Here is a 19,052-nt window from a genome sequence, read left to right as displayed (position 1 = left end):
TTAAAATAATAATAAAACTTTATTGTATTCCTCATATACTTATATAGATTATATGCAGAATTCTCACTTGCAATTTCAAATCATAATATTTGTTTCATCTTGCATATGCAATGTATGTCATGGGTGAACATAAGTGCAAATGTATCATTCACATTTGTCGTCATCATCTTATTCGTCTGCATAGGTGTCATCATTCTCTGCATCTGTTTCATTTTCACAGGTGGGAGTCTGCACATGTTAGTGCACTCAAGGTCCTTTAGACAGCAGACACGTGTTGGCAGTTTGCATTTCCTAATGCAGGTGGAAAGTAGTAGATCTCACAGTGGTGTATCTCAGGATGTTTCACTTCCAGTAATGTAATTTCGTCATAGTTCACTGGAAGATATCTAGCGTAGTTTATCCTGTCATATGCAAAACACCATGGGAGCATAGAGCGTATGGCAGTAAGATATTAATGCCAATTTCATTCTCATTCAACACTCAAAGGGGCCAGCAAGACATGTTCAACAATATCCACATACAACATACAAAATGCAGAGAGATCTCCATTGTCATGACGAAGATTTTCCAGGAAAACATCCCAAAGCTGCTGTCCTTCAGCAAAAGCAGCAGTCTGCGAGAGGTAGTTTAATCTCTGTTGCCATAGGTCTTTTGCAAAGTCATTAACATCCTCAATGAAGGAGTAGACTTCCTGAATGTTCTCTTTGTCATTCTTCTCCACACGGGACAAATTCCAAACAAGCCAGTCTCAAAATAGCTTCATACATGCACTTGAGTACTCGAGCTGCATGATTATACATACAATCTTCTAGTGCTGATGATGTTGTTCCTTCCCATTTGAAGAATGATTCTGCCTTGCGTTGCTTTATGGTTCCACACGATCTCAGCTGCTTTTACGTAGAGAGCTTCATCCATGACCACTACAATTTTTGCCAAATGCAGTGATGCCCTTATTACCTCTGAATGTTTCAACATTTCAGAAACAGTTGCCAACTCAGTTGCATAGGCATTCATGGTGGGCAAGTAGCCAATAGAATCCTGTAATACACAAACTAGGTCTCTAGTTCTGATGTTAAATCCTGTCCAACTTGGTATTATCTATGCGAGGCTCGCTTTTGTCTTGTAACAACCCAGATTATGTTCTCATTTTGTGTAAGTTTCAATTGGGCAACACATTCTGGCATGACTTTGGTACTTGTCATTAGTGGCTGAGGCTGAACTCATTCACCAGAAATATACATGAACAATTCTTCAGTAATTGTGGTGGTCATTGTTCTTTGATTTGCTTCCCAATGCTTGGGAGAGCAGCTTTAAAATGTTGTGGTCCAAGCAACTTGGGCTGTACACTACATACAGTTGACTTGATGAGTTGTGCCCTTGACAGTAAGAGTTTCTTCCGCCCTATCAATCTCATCTCATGCTAAGTTAGTGAAGACATGAGGCTGAATGTTGGCTAGAAGAACAATTTGCTTTTTTAAGCTAGCAGCAAGTTTCTGAAGATACAAGGCGGTTTCATTTTCTTTTAATTGGGAGTTTGAAATCCCATGACCAAGTCTGTTTAGAGTGCGAATGATTTCAACATTGCCTGTCAGCGTTTTTACGGCATATGGGAGCAACAATTGCTTTGGGGGGTTTATGTTGGCCATTTTCCACTGCATATATAATGTCCTGACTGAATGATTGCATAAAGAAAACCCTTTGGAAGGCTTTTTGTTTTCTGGATCTCCAGTCAACAGTCATAATAGGAACCGTTTAAGGTAAACAGGCACTATATATGAATCTTTATCAGCATTGGATGATATGGCCATGGAGGTGATGTCGTTTGTTGTAATCATTGTTCTTATGTGCGATGATATTTGATCAAGGACCTCTCTGTTGTCTTAACCTTTAAAACTGAAATTTCTCTTTTCAATCTCTGGTTTTCTCTTTCAACACCCTGTTGCTTTTTGCTTAATAGTCTTCAAATCTCTGTTCATAGTAAACTGGCTCCAGCATTTCCTGTGGTGAAATACTTGGAGAACTGTGTTGCTTAACACATTTCTCGCAATGTCTAACAGTGGAATCGGATTCCTTACTTGAACTGCCTCTAGCAGACTTTTCCATGATGAGTAGTCCTGCGGGCTTGTCAGAGTAACTCCATGTTGGGAATTTGACCGAAAATTAATTACACACTGGGATCAGAGGGACAGGATGTGTTTGTTTCAGTATTCTTCATGATGCTGCACGGTCATTAACAACCAGCTCTTGAAAAATAAATCTTTTTTTTTTCAAATTTCACTTGGTGTACTTAATATAATCATATTTACTGTAATTGTAATTTTTAATAATACAAGTCACAATAATAAAAATTGTGAAGACATTTCAATTTACATCAAGTTATCTTGGGAGTGGAGTAGGAACTCATGAAAGGCAAAGAATTTTGACTTGCTATCAAATATTTTCCAACTCAAGGCCTCCATACCTTGCCAATACATCATATTGTGGAGATGTGTGGCTCAATGGTTAGAGCGGCAGACCCTGATGCAGAGGTCTGGCCCGGGACCAGGGTTCAATTCCCGCCTCGGCGGGTCTCGGCTCACTTTCCTCGGACCTGATAATTCTCGCCTCAGTGCCTATTCTAACCATAGGTCCCACGCTGCAACTCTGGGCAATAGCTTGCTTAATCTCCACAATGGCCCCAACAGCGCTGGGATACCTGGCTTCACCTTGGGGGTGCCCAGGAGTTGGCATTTCACAGGGAAAAGCCAGGAAGTGTTCCACAGCGGTATGCGTATAGCGCCAAGACACTCATGAGTATAAGTGTGCTTTACAAGTACGAATCATTTCATTTAATTTCATTTCATATTAGAACTCATCCCCCAAGTGGTACTGATAACATGGTTGGCTCAAGGTCTATAATGCACTGCCTATAAAGCACTGCATGTTCTGGTTAAGATTTCTGGAAACAGAGTTTCAGCTGGTACGAGCCACCTAGAAATGTATATTCAGCAGGAGCATGTGAGAAAAAAAGACTTCCAAATTTCAAACATTCTTCTTGGGGATGTAAATGTTTTCTGTTAAGTACCATTAAAATCTGGAATTCACTACCTTTACACTTCTAATCCATGTCCAGCCTCATTATCTTCTGAAAAGCATTGAAAATGTAGCTTTTCACCACCTATTAGATCACCTCCTTCGGTTCAGCAGAGCTAGCACCAAGGTATTCTTGCACTCTATAAGTATTTATAAAATGATGTGCTGGAGCTGTCCTCCGCACCAGTGCTCAGTACATCCTGGCACCAGACGCAGGAAAACCCTGTGGTGAAAGCACCAGAAGAATTTCCTTTTGCTCAATTCAGCCTCTAGAGCTGGGTAAGAGCTTCTTCAGCAACTGAGGCTGTTTTTTTTCTCTGCAGTGCTGATCGACATGCTGACATCATTGCAGAGAAAGTGAAAGTAAAATGGGCTGATGGGCTCATTAGCTTTCACTTCCATCAGTGCTCAGGGGCATATCTCAAACCCCTGACCACGAATTGTGATGGAGAGATATCATTGGAAAGTGAGAATCTTCCCTTTCCAATGGTATTTTTCCATAGTGGATCCCTGCTTGGGGTTCTCTGCAGGAGGGTGATTTCCAAGCAGCGATTCCTCCCACTAGGCACAAGGGACTTTTTTTGAGCTGGAGAGATGCCGCCCTAGCCTCCTCCACCCAGCCTCAAACGTCTTTCTGCCCTCCGGAGGAGACAGGAAGCCCACTAGATGCCAGGGTTTGTTTATGTTAGTGAGTTATGGGTGGGGTCAGAACATCCAGGCATAAGGCGTAGTCTCCATCCCCCACTTCCAGATTACCCCTAACAGTCTTTCTGCCCCATCAGAGGAAGATAGGAGGTGTTCTTCTCCAGTCTGCTGGGGCGGGGGCAGAAAGCCCAGTAGACCTCCGGGGAATTTATTTGGATGGTAGCCCAACCAGGTTATGGACTAATGTGTTCCCATCTCTAGCTTCAAAAGTCTGTCTCCCCCGCTGGGAGGGGACAGAAAGACTACAAGATATTGGGGTTTATCTTATTTATTGCAAAATGGATGGGAGTGGCCTGCCCAGGCATCTGGCCTAGCCCCCACCTTCCCAATTTACCCCAGCAGGCTTTCTGCCCCACATTAGGGGCTGATAGGAGGTGCTTTCCTCCAATCTGCCCCCCAATGGGGGCAGAAAGCCCACTAGACCCCCAGAAACTGTGTTTGGAGGGGCGAGCCCCCCCCCCCCCTTGGCAATAGCCAAATGATTCTCACTCCATTCTACATCCAGGGGACAGATTAAAGGAAATTACCTCCAATCTGCCCTTTGCGGGGGGCAGAAAGCCTAAAGGAGACCAGGGATGACCCTTTTTTGTATATGAAGGAGTGGGGTAGTCTTTCTAGGCTTCAGTCCTGGCCCCCAACCTGCCCCAACCCAGAAACAGTCTTCCTGCCCCTCCCAAGTGTTTTCCCCCATTCTGCCCCCAGTGGACTGAAAGCCGACTAGCCCCTAGGAAGTACATTTGGAGGAGGGGAGCAGCCTTCTCCTGGCAATGGGCTAGTGCTAACCTCAGCCACAAAGGTCTTTTGCCCCAGGCGAATAGGAAGTTCTTACCTCCAATCTACCCCCTTGGGGACAGAAAGCCCATTAGACACCAAGGAAAACATTTATTTTATTGGGGGCTGCCTGCCCAGGCATGAGGTCCAGCCCTCATACCTAAAATGAGCTAAAAGTCTTTCTCCCCCTTCAGGGGTGGATTGAAGGTTTTACCCAAAATCCGCCCCCAGTGGGGACAGAAAGACCACTTGACACTAGGGATTTCAACATGGTGTATAAACAAACAAAAAGCGAGGGTGACCTACTCTAGCATCGAGACAAAGGCTTTATCTCAGAATGGGCATTAGACCCTTTCTACCCTCTTGAGGACTAAAGCATGCCCGTCTCGACGGCAAGAGGGGACATTTTTATTGTTTTGGATTTCTTTTTTACATATGGGTTTCAGAGTGGAGTTCAGTATTGTTCTACTTCTAAGCTGAATTGGTGCACTTTTTGGGCTCAGGGCAGCTGCCACCCGAGGAAACTTCCTAAACCCAGGTATTTTTTAGATCTAGACACCTGTGGCAGTCCAAGACAGTGTCCCTCACGAGAATCCAAAGACATTTTATGACCACAATGCCATGCAAATCTCAAACTTTGACTAAAATTGTGCTTTCTGCTTACAATTCTGTTACGTAAACTTCTGCAAACCACAGGGATTCACAATATTCTTATCACCCAGTGTTCCCCCACGTGTCCCCATAAAAATGCACTCCACTTGTTTGGCTGGGCCTCGCATCTGAGTTGCAAAAGGCCATGAAACGGAATGTGTAGAAATTGGCAAGAGGGGTAGTTCTGGTGTTTAGGCCCTGCCTTGGCGGCTACCCAGGGACACCTACCAAAGCTAGACATTTCTTACACTAGACATGTGGGAGAATCCGGAATGGGTGCCTTGCGTGGGTCTAACAATATTTTACTAACCACAATGCTGTGCAAATCCCAAATTTTCCGGAAACCACAGGGATCCACAAAATGCCTACCACCCAGCATTCCCCCACTTGGCCTGGTAAAAATTCTACCACACTATTATGATCGGGCCTAGTGCCTCCAAAAGGCACACATCAAACCAGGGTCAATGAGAGTGGCCCCAGTCTGGAAGTTTACTTAACAGAAATGCAAAGAAAATGCACACTTTTAGGCAAAGTTCGAGGTTTGCAAAGCAGTGTGGATGAGAAAATGTATGGGATCCACGTGAGAAACACACCAACTTGGGCTCTACTGATTGTCTAGTTTTAAGAAATATCTGGCTTTGGTAGGTTTTCTGGGTGGCCGTTGAACCCTGGCCTAAATAACGCAAGTGCCCCTACTGCCAAGTCAGGTCTTTCTTGGAACTGGAAATGTTGATGTTTCCACATTTTGTCTTGGCCCTTTCCTGTCACAGAGACTAGGCCTATCCCCACAAGTGAGGTGCCATTTTTATTGAGAGACTCAGGGGAGTGCTAGCGGTAGGAACTTTTTGGCTCTCCAAAGATTTCAGAACTTTTCATCACAGAAATGTGAGGGACAAGGGCTCTTGGTAAGACAACCCAGTGCAAGCCACACAAATCACCCCACTCTGCATTGTCCCAAGTGTCTAGTCTTAACCCCTCGACCGCGGCGTTAATTCCGCCGCGGCACTGGGGGGTAGGGGGGCCACGCGGCACCAACGTGCTGGTGACGGAACCACTCCGTCACCAGCCACGGGTGGGCTGTGCTAATGACGGAGTGGTTCCGTCATGGCCCCGCCCGCCTAATAGATTGCGCCGCGCAGGAACGAAATCAACCCCACAAACTGGATGTAGTAAGTAAAAGCACAAAAATAGGAAAAACAGGCTACCTCTTTAAAAAATGCCAAAACTGTGTAACAAACAAAATGCTTATTGATTCCGCTCTGCATGACCCTGAAAGCTGGGAAGATAGTGACTTTAGCACAGAATACCTTTCATTGATGCCATGTTGTAGGAGAAAATACTTTTTTAAGGAGCACTCTTTTCCTATATTTCACCTAAAACCCCAAATGTAGCTATATTTTAGTGACTTTCTCAGCCCCCCCCTAACTCCCACCCTAGGGCAACCCACAAACCCTGGGTACCTTCTAATGAGAAAAAACAGTTATGGAGGCCTAAGTGCAAACTACCCCAAATAGCCAAAAAAAGGCTTCACATTTGAGGGGGAAAAGGCCTAGCAGCAAAAGGATTAACTTAATTACTTCAAAACAGTGTTTTTACTTTCAAGTACAGTGTACTAGTATGTGTTAGTATTAACACATTTATAGCAGAGGCACACATCTATTCAGGCAGATTATATGTACTTTTAAATCTGTTCTTTACAAAATAACCTACATGCTAAATGGACGGTGTTAACAGAAAGGCTGTCTCCATGATAAGATTGTTACTCAGTGTAGGGCAAGTAGGTAGCCTACTTGCCCTACACTGAGTAACAATCACCAACATCTTTCACTTTCAGTTTATCTATTTCAGGGGCAGCTTATTTTAAGTAAACTACATTAGTGGCAATTACTTGATTAAAATAATAAGACCAAACCTACCTGTACTTATTTTAGTTTGATGGGGTGGGTGAGTCCTGCCAAGGCCAAAAGTACACCTTTGAGACTTTTTTTATTCTCCACTCTTTCTTATTCTCCACTTTTCTTCGCTTTCAACACATCCCTCCAATCCAATACCCCATGTTTCTTTACAGACTTCTACTCTGCGTCCGATGTGAAAATCCTTGGAGACTTTTGATACTTTTACACAGCTAAGTATATGTCCCACATACTTTATTTGCCAGTTTTCTTCACTAACTTTCTTTTCTCACATCCTATGAGATATACCATTGACTTTTCCCTTTGTTTTCTAGCATTGCATTCATTCACTCTTGTGTTCTCCCTTTTCTCAAAGTAAAGTCCACATTTGTAAAGCGCACAATCACCCGTAAGGGTCTCTAGGCGCTGGGGGCCGTCGGGAAGATTAAGCGAGCTATTGCCCAGAGTCACTTGGTGCTGGGCTAACCTGCCGCCGGAGCCGGGGATCGAACCGTGGTCCCCAGATTCCAGCGTCAGTCGCCCTGGCCGCGGCGCCACACCTCTTCCTCTCATGTCTTTCTCCTCTCTACGACTGTGCATGCTTGGTCCCCCCCTTTCATTACCTTTTGTCAATTAGTACCCTGTCCCTGACTAGTTCAAATATATTTTTTATCGCTGCCTATTTTTATGTTGCTTCCCCATTCATACGGGCTCAATCCTTTCTTACACTTCCTTTGCACTATAGGGTCTTTTTCCATTTCATGAACATGACATGACCTGTTCGTCATTATATACAGAGTGCATCCCAGCCTCTGGAATTCCCGGTTGACTTTTATTTACTGCTCCCTGCCGTCACTCATAGGAATGCCTTTTATTCTTTTATTCACAATTTTTGGCTTTTCAGGGTTTCTTTTTCCTGCTCCCAACGTGACCCAACCTCCGTGTCACATGGTACCGTTTGCATTCTAGCCCCTGGGATTCCCCCGCAACTTTCAGTTTTACTTCTCCTTGCTGTTACACACAAGAATGCCTTTCGACCGCAGACGTAGATTACGCACATGTCTCCTTTACCCATAAGTAGATATTCAGGAGACGGAGCCCGCACTCCATCTAACCGTAGAGACCTTTACTCCCCCATTTGTACTTCGGATGGTGTGCCTTGTCACGGATTCACTTTTCAAGTAAACAAGGGAACCCAAACTAATGAAAAGAGGGGGCCCTCGGCCCCCCCGCACGCATGGCGGCGCGGCGACCGTCGCCCCCACAGTTTCCTTTGTTGCCATTCGGCGGTGGGGGCGTGCCCTGGGGGGCGCGGCCCACCGCCGGTTGGCTGGCGGCCACCTTGACCCGGATCCTAGGAAGTGGGTCCGGGTCAAGGGGGGCGGGCTAGAGGAGGGGCCACCTGGCCCCTCGGGAATAAAGAGATAGGGAGCGCCCAGGAGACCCCCTTGTCCCTGGACGCTCCCTCGCCGAAACGGTGTGCCCCGCGCTCGGGGCTTCTTTGTTTTATTAATTGTTGCCTTTCTTTTACAGGGTTTTACGTTGGGCATCGTTCGCGAGTATGGCGTCGTTCGGAGCCGCTTCGTTCCTCGCCGCTTGGAGTCAGCGCCTTCGCGAGAGTGGAGAGCCGCGGGGAAGCATCGCGTCAGGAGACCCGTCGGGGGGCCGTAGGGTGCAAAGCGGCTGGGTGTCAGGACAAGGGACAGCCATGGAGAGCGGCTGAGCACGGTGAGGTAGCCCTTCATAGGGGCGGAGCGGTGTTTGTGGCTCAATGAGCGGAGCGCTCGCCTGCGGTCTGGGAGACCCAGGCTCGAGTGTCAGGGTGAGCGGGAAAAGCAGAGACGGGACATCTTGACTTTGCCTAAATTTATTGTGTTTTTCCCTTCTCGGCAAACTGCCCCACTCCAAAGAAACTCGGGAGCAAATAGGAACACGCTCCCTTCGAGCCCTGACGTTTTTTCATTTCAGCCGCATTGAATTCAGGGCAGCAATGAAATCACTGCACCACAGCCTTGTTTGAGTGTTATGCGGACGGCGCAGTTTTTTGTAATTTCAGGCTAAAAGTAGCGAATCTCGAAGGAAAGTGAGGCAAGTTTTTCAAGTTGGGAAACAAACGCATGCTCCCTGTTAGATGTGCTTGATGTTCCAGGTGGTTACTATGATGTCTGTTTATTCTGCCTTCGGCACAAGCGGTGTTTCAGTTGAATTATTTATATGGCATTAAAATCGAACATGTGGTCTAGTGGCATAGTTACTGATTGAAGACCTGGGTTACGCTCCTGGCTCTGGATCTCGAACGAAATATCTTGTTTCTGAGCAAATACACTGCGCGCCAAAAGTCTAGCCATAAAACACGCAGCTTTGTGAAATCCACATACTGTGTTTGCCCGAATCCATTTTAAGGAATGTGAACTATGAATGGATGATTTGCTAGAGCACTGTGACTTTATGAAACCCTGTAGTTTAGTCAGCACCTGCTTTTTTGTGAGCATTTTTAAATGTGTCTTTGCTCAACTTTTCTTGCACCCACTGACTTACTTTAGAGCACTGGCTACTGAAAATAATTGTCAGTAATTTATCCCTTAGCATACTTCTTAATGGACCCCTCCAGATGCTTTTCCGTTGTAGTTTTGTTTGCACATTGCCATTGAGTTTTTCCCAAAGAAATGAAAGGGGTTCAAATTCTTGATTTTGTACCGTTTCTGCGAGGTACAGTTTAAATCCTAATACCAAGTGAGAAGGGAACTCACATCGGTGAACAGACTTTGCCTCTGGGGTGTCTATCTGAGGTAGAGCAGCAAGTAATGGGTAGAGTGCTTGAATTTCTATGGACGTGTTATTTTAATGTAGTGGGTTTCTTTAAGCTGCTATGGGATTGGGGCATACTAGGATTTATTCATTTAGCTATATATGGGTTTAGGATATTATTGGTGTAATGTATATATAATATATCAATGTTTTTACTTTTATGATTCTAATCGTAACCGAACAAAGCTCTATAAGGTACTTGGAAGTGCTACATAATACGTATGCGTGTATATAATGTGACCGGGACTCAAGGAATGTGAGTGAGAGATTTGAAAAGCGCCAACTTTGACCTAGATCAGTACAAAGCACTATCCTCTGATGGTTACGGTGGGTACCAAAGAAACACCTTGGAGTTATTGATCTACGTCTGGTGTTTGATTGTCAGCCACGATGACTCAGAGCAAATTGCTTGTCGTCTGAATATTTATATATGTAGTGGGCCAGCTGATGAATTGTGGTACCAACAAGGCGAGGACCATATTGTTGAGACCAGCTACGGTCCCCAGAGTTCTGCGAGGGCGGTGTTGCGTGGCATGTTTGCTGCATCATCGCAGAGGGACCACAGGGTTAAAAGCTGCATAGGTGTGTACCACTCACACTTACCCTGTTTGCGTCTGCCTGGTCTGGTTTCGCCACCCACGCGGCGTGTTGATTCACCTTACTTGTTCATGAGTTATCTCTCTATTGAGGAAATCATTGGAAGAATATGTTTAACTGTAACATTGGGCTTAAGGAATACTAACAGTTGACTCCTATGCATGAGTATGGCCAGGAGACAGGCCTTTGAACATGCTCTTCACACTGACCACTCCACTGGGACCGCATCTTCTCTGGGCCAGAAACCAGCAAAGGGGGTCATTGGAGGGGTATTCCAGTGGTAGATCGGTATATGGTGGTTACTCCATACAGTATTGGGAGGAAGGCATCTGCCCTCGCCCCTCTAAGCCGGGTAGTGTCACCCAGCGCCTTGCAGGGTTGGTCGTTACCAAATTGTGTGACATCTTAAGAGGAAGGCGATGTGTTCTGATAAATTTGGTTTTGCAGGAGGCAGATCTGACTGTCGCAATGTTGTGCCCTAAAAATTTTTAATTTTATTGTTATATTACTTTGTGTACATTATCGGGGTATATTGTTACATTAAGGTTATTGGGGGGCAGGCTGCTGCCTTTCTAGCAGAAATTAGACTTGTACCTTTAACATTTCTTTCATCAATAGCCAGTGTAACATAAGTGTGGTAAGGTAACACATCCCCAGCTCTTCAAGCATTTAAGAATCCAGTCAGCCCAAAAAACGGTGGCACCTACGCCATCTTAAATTGGCACGGGTGGTATCCGCTGTATTCAATGTGACCCGAGGTACACAAAGTCACCAATGCCCATCAACTGGATCGCATCCACGTGCCGGGGGGGACCCAGCAATGGGGAACTTGGGCGTTTAAAATGCTCGGGTTGTACCTGGGTAGAATTCACAAGGCAGACGCAGCTCCCTGATGGGACGGGTACCCACCAGGGGTGGTGAGTTACCCAAAATATGCTCTGTTGGCATTCGGTTGATGAGTTCAGTTCTGAAACACTCATTGTCTAAATCAGAGCTCACGCAAAATGGGGACATTAAATTTCACCTAGAGAATGGGATGGTTGGTGACATGCCTGGGCTGCTTATTCATGTCCCATAAGCACTTGCTATACTTTATCGAAGCCATGGTTGCTGCTTAGTTCTCTTACGCGAGGAACAGCCATTGCCATAAGTCAAATTTGTCATTATAGAACGACTATCAGTGGTCTGCTAGGTGATAGTTGGAACATCCATGGAACCATTCACGAATAGGGTATACCACCTTCCATTGGGGTCAACCTGGGGGTTAACGATATCTAAGGGTAGGGCTTAGCGAGACTGAGGGACAGTCTCCCAGGTCCCACTTTCCTTCGCAAGCCAAGGCAGAAAGCCAAACAATGGACTTATTGCATTGTGGAGCTAATCACCGTATGAGGTGTTGTTCACTAATATAGGGGGGATATACGCCAGTCCTAACATTGCACCTGTCCAAACGCCCCCTTCATGGATGATAGGTTTAAACCAACATTATTAGTAAACTATCCTAGGGTTAGCTGTATTGCGTGCAGCCTTCAGGCTAAATCTTGAGGGAATATAGAGCTACTTGTTTTACCACTCTTTAATGTCATGAATGAGTAAATGGAAAAGGGCAGGTGTATAACAACAAATATATGTATTTGTACTAAACACACCCCCTTTGGTTCAGTCAGTAAACTTAATTTTCACACAGGTAAACGGGCCAATATACGTTGAGCCTAGGATGAGATTGGAGGCAAATGATTCGGTGGGAAGACCTCTATAGCACACAGTAATTTACCACCATATACGTTGAGCTCTAGGGGTACACCAAAGCCATATATTAATAATATGGTGGGGGAACCACGAATGGCATAGAGACAGGGCCTAGAGCCTCTAGAACGAATAATGGGGGTCCTGATAAAGATACACACTCTGATGTCACACCTAAAAGGTGCCCAAGAGCCTAGTTGCGGCATCACATAGTTCTGGGGATGCATGTGATCATGTCCGGGTGGCTGGGATGATATTTCCCAGAAGCCAAAGTGGCGTACTTAAAAGGTCCTTGGGGCCAGCTTAGGGCCTGGCGGAGTTTGGGGTGTGCTAAATCTTTAGCCAACAACAGTGATACTGCACTGCTAAGTAAGCCGTCTTGTTTTAACACATAGATCCTATGCATAAAGACGTGGGTAGGAAGCAGACAAACTGAGGCTATGCTTAACATTTGCTGTCGGCGTGTTGAGGTGTACGGATCTGGCATTAAGATTAGCTAAGTTTAGCGACTGATGGTAATGTAAGTCTGACACGTGTACAGCAGTTATTGCCGGAAAGACTAATGGTGTGTGTCTATCTTTCCAATTTATGTATGACCGGGTCCATGGTTGATACCTGGAGTGCTCCATATCACAGCAGCTGCAACAGGTGGACAGCCCAAGGGATGCTTACGTCAGTCACGGCTGGGTCCATGGCGGATATCTGAGGAGTACTCCACACCGCAACATCATCAGTGGGTGGACGTCAAAAGGAAAGCATACGTCGAGAAAGAAGACACCAAGGGCCCAAGTATTGCTGGCAGGTGTAAGTGTTACTCATTCCCTAAGGTGGAAGTGGGAATGGTTACCCAGGTTTTCTTGGTCTTTTTTCTGGTTCTTGCAGTTTCTCAAACCTGCCACGCAGGGGAGGAACTCCTCACCAGAAGTTGAGGAGCTAGAAATGGTTGCCCAGGTTTTCTTGGTCTTTTTCTGGTTATTGCAGTTTCTCAAACCTGCCACGCAGGGGAGGAACTCCTCGTCAGAAGTTGAGGAGCTAAAAATGTGCCAGCACAAACAACGTGCCGGACGCAGGACAGGGAAGAGTGGGTTTGAGGGTCTGTGCCATGGTCAGTTCAGGAACTGCTTTCAGGGACTTTTAGCTCGGCAGCCCGACCCCCTGTCAGTGGTGATACCTCACCTAGGGGGGACTGAATGGGCCAAACTGGGGAGGCGAATACTGATTGATGGGTTCATCTCCACTGTGGGTGGGTCTTCAGGACAAGCCCGGGTGGCACAGTGGGTGGGTCTCGACTGATCCCAGGGTGGCAAGGACCCGGTCAGGGCGTTGAATCACTCGATAAAGAGGATCAACACACAGCGGGACAAATTATTTCAAGCCCCAGTTCCAGATGATCCAACATGGGTGTATTTGTCCATCTCCACTGTGGGTGGGTCTTCAGGACAAGCCCGGGTGGCACAGTGGGTGGGTCTCAACTGATCCCAGGGTGGCAAGGACCCGGTCAGGGCGTTGAATCACTCGATAAAGAGGATCAACACACAGCGGGACAAATTATTTCAAGCCCCAGTTCCAGATGATCCAACATGGGTGTATTTGTCCTACCTGGTAAGGGGAGTCCATTTGACAGAGGAAGGAAGGGGCCTGGGGTCTGGGCCTGGTTGGAAGGTTTGCTAGAGTGAGAACTTTCTAGGGTAGGTCTAGGCAGGGGGAGGCCAGATCGTCGGTTAACAATGCTGGCCTGTGGCGGTAAGGTCATTATCGGTGAGCACATATTTGAGGTCTGAGGGGGCGGGCATCATCCTATGGAGGTTCCCGCCCAGGGGGAGGGGCCTGCGGGCCACTCCCACAACTCCAGGGGCAAGGTAATGGATGCTACAAAGCAAAGGAGCGCGGGTAGGAGTAGTTCACGCTTTCCTTAGGCTGGTAGCCACCCCGCGCGCGTGGACTCACGACGCCACCGGCGCAGAGTAAGGGCCCTCCTTCAGTGGGTAAATGGAGTTCAGGGCGTAGACCGGGCAATTCCCGGGGTAACACTGCGCATGCGCACATCCAGAGGGGAGGCGCAGCTTGTAGGACCTGACACCGGTAGTGACCCTGCCATATGGCCAGAAATGTACAAAAATTCTAGATGAGGATGTTTAGTATAAGTTAGGAAAATAACATGTATTAGAGTTTTGTTAAAGTCAGGCTCTCAAACTTATTGCTAAACCTAAATGTCCTGCTGAATTTTTGTATAAATTGTTGATTATGCAATTAAAACCTTTTTTAATTTCATACTTTAATAAATACGGCCGGGCGACTAGCGCCCGCCTTCCAAAAAGTAAAGACGTCTCGTGTCCACGTTCCTGGGTATTGGGTGCCGGATTGGGGGGGAGGCGGCAGCTAGTCGCTGACCATGTGAAAAGGGGGGGCCCTCGGCCCCCCCGCACGCATGGCGGCGCGGCGACCGTCGCCCCCACAGTTTCCTTTGTTGCCATTCGGCGGTGGGGGCGTGCCCTGGGGGGCGCGGCCCACCGCCGGTTGGCTGGCGGCCACCTTGACCCGGATCCTAGGAAGTGGGTCCGGGTCAAGGGGGGCGGGCTAGAGGAGGGGCCACCTGGCCCCTCGGGAATAAAGAGATAGGGAGCGCCCAGGAGACCCCCTTGTCCCTGGACGCTCCCTCGCCGAAACGGTGTGCCCCGCGCTCGGGGCTTCTTTGTTTTCCCACCCACCATCCCTTGGAACAAAATGTTTGGTAGCAGTTCTTATGTCTGGTTGAATGGTAAGTTCTGGATGTACGGTCCACGGGTCTCACAGGGTAATAGAGATGAACTGTTGGTATATTTTGTTGATGCTTTTGTCTAGGAATTTTTCCCCCTTTTATCAAGTCATGTGTGAAGTGAACTGTATTTAATGCTATGTGTCTTTAGGCCTTTTTTCCCTTTGTAGCTATACGTTGATACTGTTTGAAGTGAACTGTGTTTAATGCTATGTATCTTTAGGCCTTTTTTCCCTTGTCCTGAAGACCCACCCACAGTGGAGATGAACCCATCAATCAGTATTCGCCTCCCCAGTTTGGCCCATTCAGTCCCCCCTAGGTGAGGTATCACCACTGACAGGGGGTCGGGCTGCCGAGCTAAAAGTCCCTGAAAGCAGTTCCTGAACTGACCATGGCACAGACCCTCAAACCCACTCTTCCCTGTCCTGCGTCCGGCACGTTGTTTGTGCTGGCACATTTTTAGCTCCTCAACTTCTGACGAGGAGTTCCTCCCCTGCGTGGCAGGTTTGAGAAACTGCAAGAACCAGAAAAAGACCAAGAAAACCTGGGCAACCATTTCTAGCTCCTCAACTTCTGGTGAGGAGTTCCTCCCCTGCGTGGCAGGTTTGAGAAACTGCAAGAACCAGAAAAAAGACCAAGAAAACCTGGGTAACCATTCCCACTTCCACCTTAGGGAATGAGTAACACTTACACCTGCCAGCAATACTTGGGCCCTTGGTGTCTTCTTTCTCGACGTATGCTTTCCTTTTGACGTCCACCCACTGATGATGTTGCGGTGTGGAGTACTCCTCAGATATCCGCCATGGACCCAGCCGTGACTGACGTAAGCATCCCTTGGGCTGTCCACCTGTTGCAGCTGCTGTGATATGGAGCACTCCAGGTATCAACCATGGACCCGGTCATACATAAATTGGAAAGATAGACACACACCATTAGTCTTTCCGGCAATAACTGCTGTACACGTGTCAGACTTACATTACCATCAGTCGCTAAACTTAGCTAATCTTAATGCCAGATCCGTACACCTCAACACGCCGACAGCAAATGTTAAGCATAGCCTCAGTTTGTCTGCTTCCTACCCACGTCTTTATGCATAGGATCTATGTGTTAAAACAAGACGGCTTACTTAGCAGTGCAGTATCACTGTTGTTGGCTAAAGATTTAGCACACCCCAAACTCCGCCAGGCCCTAAGCTGGCCCCAAGGACCTTTTAAGTACGCCACTTTGGCTTCTGGGAAATATCATCCCAGCCACCCGGACATGATCACATGCATCCCCAGAACTATGTGATGCCGCAACTAGGCTCTTGGGCACCTTTTAGGTGTGACATCAGAGTGTGTATCTTTATCAGGACCCCCATTATTCGTTCTAGAGGCTCTAGGCCCTGTCTCTATGCCATTCGTGGTTCCCCCACCATATTATTAATATATGGCTTTGGTGTACCCCTAGAGCTCAACGTATATGGTGGTAAATTACTGTGTGCTATAGAGGTCTTCCCACCGAATCATTTGCCTCCAATCTCATCCTAGGCTCAACGTATATTGGCCCGTTTACCTGTGTGAAAATTAAGTTTACTGACTGAACCAAAGGGGGTGTGTTTAGTACAAATACATATATTTGTTGTTATACACCTGCCCTTTTCCATTTACTCATTCATGACATTAAAGAGTGGTAAAACAAGTAGCTCTATATTCCCTCAAGATTTAGCCTGAAGGCTGCACGCAATACAGCTAACCCTAGGATAGTTTACTAATAATGTTGGTTTAAACCTATCATCCATGAAGGGGGCGTTTGGACAGGTGCAATGTTAGGACTGGCGTATATCCCCCCTATATTAGTGAACAACACCTCATACGGTGATTAGCTCCACAATGCAATAAGTCCATTGTTTGGCTTTCTGCCTTGGCTTGCGAAGGAAAGTGGGACCTGGGAGACTGTCCCTCAGTCTCGCTAAGCCCTACCCTTAGATATCGTTAACCCCCAGGTTGACCCCAATGGAAGGTGGTATACCCTATTCGTGAATGGTTCCATGGTTGTTCCAACTATCACCTAGCAGACCACTGATAGTCGTTCTATAATGACAAATTTGACTTATGGCAATGGCTGTTCCTCGCGTAAGAGAACTAAGCAGCAACCATGGCTTCGATAAAGTATAGCAAGTGCTTATGGGACATGAATAAGCAGCCCAGGCATGTCACCAACCATCCCATTCTCTAGGTGAAATTTAATGTCCCCATTTTGCGTGAGCTCTGATTTAGACAATGAGTGTTTCAGAACTGAACTCATCAACCGAATGCCAACAGAGCATATTTTGGGTAACTCACCACCCCTGGTGGGTACCCGTCCCATCAGGGAGCTGCGTCTGCCTTGTGAATTCTACCCAGGTACAACCCGAGCATTTTAAACGCCCAAGTTCCCCATTGCTGGGTCCCCCCCGGCACGTGGATGCGATCCAGTTGATGGGCATTGGTGACTTTGTGTACCTCGGGTCACATTGAATACAGCGGATACCACCCGTGCCAATTTAAGATGGCGTAGGTGCCACCGTTTTTTGGGCTGACTGGATTCTTAAATGCTTGAAGAGCTGGGGATGTGTTACCTTACCACACTTATGTTACACTGGCTATTGATGAAAGAAATGTTAAAGGTACAAGTCTAATTTCTGCTAGAAAGGCAGCAGCCTGCCCCCCAATAACCTTAATGTAACAATATACCCCGATAATGTACACAAAGTAATATAACAATAAAATTAAAATTTTTTAGGGCACAACATTGCGACAGTCAGATCTGCCTCCTGCAAAACCAAATTTATCAGAACACATCGCCTTCCTCTTAAGATGTCACACAATTTGGTAACGACCAACCCTGGAAGGCGCTGGGTGACACTACCCGGCTTAGAGAGGCGAGGGCAGATGCCTTCCTCCCAATACTGTATGGAGTAACCACCATATACCGATCTACCACTGGAATACCCCTCCAATGACCCCCTTTGCTGGTTTCTGGCCCAGAGAAGATGCGGTCCCAGTGGAGTGGTCAGTGTGAAGAGCATGTTCAAAGGCCTGTCTCCTGGCCATACTCATGCATAGGAGTCAACTGTTAGTATTCCTTAAGCCCAATGTTACAGTTAAACATATTCTTCCAATGATTTCCTCAATAGAGAGATAACTCATGAACAAGTAAGGTGAATCAACACGCCGCGTGGGTGGCGAAACCAGACCAGGCAGACGCAAACAGGGTAAGTGTGAGTGGTACACACCTATGCAGCTTTTAACCCTGTGGTCCCTCTGCGATGATGCAGCAAACATGCCACGCAACACCGCCCTCGCAGAACTCTGGGGACCGTAGCTGGTCTCAACAATATGGTCCTCGCCTTGTTGGTACCACAATTCATCAGCTGGCCCACTACATATATAAATATTCAGACGACAAGCAATTTGCTCTGAGTCATCGTGGCTGACAATCAAACACCAGACGTAGATCAATAACTCCAAGGTGTTTCTTTGGTACCCACCGTAACCATCAGAGGATAGTGCTTTGTACTGATCTAGGTCAAAGTTGGCGCTTTTCAAATCTCTCACTCACATTCCTTGAGTCCCGGTCACATTATATACACGCATACGTATTATGTAGCACTTCCAAGTACCTTATAGAGCTTTGTTCGGTTACGATTAGAATCATAAAAGTAAAAACATTGATATATTATATATACATTACACCAATAATATCCTAAACCCATATATAGCTAAATGAATAAATCCTAGTATGCCCCAATCCCATAGCAGCTTAAAGAAACCCACTACATTAAAATAACACGTCCATAGAAATTCAAGCACTCTACCCATTACTTGCTGCTCTACCTCAGATAGACACCCCAGAGGCAAAGTCTGTTCACCGATGTGAGTTCCCTTCTCACTTGGTATTAGGATTTAAACTGTACCTCGCAGAAACGGTACAAAATCAAGAATTTGAACCCCTTTCATTTCTTTGGGAAAAACTCAATGGCAATGTGCAAACAAAACTACAACGGAAAAGCATCTGGAGGGGTCCATTAAGAA

General features: G+C 46.6%; 1 protein-coding gene across 2 annotated transcripts in view; it reads left to right on the top strand.

Annotated features, from left to right (window-relative positions):
- GRK3 (G protein-coupled receptor kinase 3) overlaps positions 1–19,052 on the top strand; it is a 1,268,751-nt gene that overhangs the window by 635,114 nt on the left and 614,585 nt on the right. The window lies entirely within an intron of this gene.

The sequence above is a fragment of the Lissotriton helveticus genome, chromosome 11 (assembly GCF_964261635.1).
Source record: "Lissotriton helveticus chromosome 11, aLisHel1.1, whole genome shotgun sequence".
NCBI classification, from domain to species: domain Eukaryota; kingdom Metazoa; phylum Chordata; class Amphibia; order Caudata; family Salamandridae; genus Lissotriton; species Lissotriton helveticus.
The sequence above is the reverse complement of the archived record's forward strand: the minus strand, read 5'-3'. Positions and strand labels throughout refer to the sequence as shown.